General features: G+C 39.6%; 1 non-coding gene across 1 annotated transcript; it reads right to left on the bottom strand.

Annotated features, from left to right (window-relative positions):
• Positions 1-900: 900 nt before the first annotated feature.
• On the bottom strand, positions 901-973 carry TRNAA-AGC (transfer RNA alanine (anticodon AGC)). The gene has a single exon. It is a non-coding gene; the product is annotated as a tRNA-Ala (tRNA).
• Between the last annotated feature and the right edge of the window lie 829 nt (positions 974-1,802).

Genomic DNA, 1,802 nt, shown 5'->3' with positions numbered 1-1,802 from the left:
CAAAACTCCATTAAGCACATGGCAGTAAAAAGACAGTAAAATACACAAGGTTACATTTATTACATAAAATACAGACATGCAACATACAGTCTAAGCACCCTTCATTTAAAAGAAGAAGCAGCCACTGGAGAATGCGGGCATCGATCCCGCTACCTCTCACATGCTAAGCGAGCGCTCTACCATTTGAGCTAATCCCCCACTTTTCCGCTCGCATCTTTTGTAATGGCACCCTGGGCATAAAGGGGTGCCATTACAAAATGGGTAATGTAATTATCACAAGCAGAGAAATACAGTTTTTCCACATTATTCATAACTTTAAAAATATGCATCACATTCACATAAAACTTACATTTTCAGAATCAGCATACTCCAAATACAAACATACGTCAAAATCATACAAATTGGTCCAGTGGTTCAAAAGATAGATCGTAGTCCTTTGTGACCAAATGAAGCATGACTTTTCTGCCCAAAACCAGTTCCACAGAGTCTTCTATCCTGGAGATAATTGGGAAGTAATCCAATTATCTCCAAGGACAGATGCAAAACTCCATTAAGCACATGGCAGTAAAAAGACAGTAAAATACACAAGGTTACATTTATTACATAAAATACAGACATGCAACATACAGTCCTCTGCTCTACAAGAGAGAAAAACACATGTCCTTCGAGCCAGAATTGAACCAGCGACCTAAGGATTGCTATCATATACCAACTACAGTCCTCCGCTCTACCAGCTGAGCTATCGAAGGTAATTTGTGTGTTCACTCAATGTCAAAGTAGGAAATTTTTGAAGAATCAGGTAAGCAGTTAAACATTTTGCAACATGCTGCTGTGGCAATGACATCCAGGTAAACAAAAAGTTCAACTAAGCACCCTTCATTTAAAAGAATAAGCAGCCACTGGAGAATGCGGGTATCGATCCCGCTACCTCTCACATGCTAAGCGAGCGCTCTACCATTTGAGCTAATCCCCCACTTTTCCGCTCGCATCTTTTGTAATGGCACCCTGGGCATAAAGGGGTGCCATTACAAAATGGGTAATGTAATTATCAAAAGCAGAGAAATACAGTTTTTCCACATTATTCATAACTTTAAAAGTATGCATCACATTCACATAAAACTTACATTTTCAGAATCAGCATACTCCAAATACAAACATACGTCAAAATCATACAAATTGGTCCAGTGGTTCAAAAGATAGATCGTAGTCCTTTGTGACCAAATGAAGCATGACTTTTCTGCCCAAAACCAGTTCCACAGAGTCTTCTATCCTGGAGATAATTGGGAAGTAATCCAATTATCTCCAAGGACAGATGCAAAACTCCATTAAGCACATGGCAGTAAAAAGACAGTAAAATACACAAGGTTACATTTATTACATAAAATACAGACATGCAACATACAGTCCTCTGCTCTACAAGAGAGAAAAACACATGTCCTTCGAGCCAGAATTGAACCAGCGACCTAAGGATTGCTATCATATACCAACTACAGTCCTCCGCTCTACCAGCTGAGCTATCGAAGGTAATTTGTGAGTTCACTCAATGTCAAAGTAGGAAATTTTTTAAGAATCAGGTAAGCAGTTAAACATTTTGCAACATGCTGCTGTGGCAATGACATCCAGGTAAACAAAAAGTTCAACTAAGCACCCTTCATTTAAAAGAAGAAGCATCAATCCCGCTACCTCTCACATGCTAAGCGAGCGCTCTACCATTTGAGCGAATCCCCCACTTTTCCGCTCTCATCTTTTGTAATGGCACCCTGGGCATAAAGGGGTGCCATTACAAAATGGGTAATGTAATT

Source organism: Pelobates fuscus, chromosome 4, assembly GCF_036172605.1.
Source record: "Pelobates fuscus isolate aPelFus1 chromosome 4, aPelFus1.pri, whole genome shotgun sequence".
Lineage (NCBI taxonomy): Eukaryota > Metazoa > Chordata > Amphibia > Anura > Pelobatidae > Pelobates > Pelobates fuscus.
This window is presented reverse-complemented; position numbering and strand designations above follow the sequence as displayed.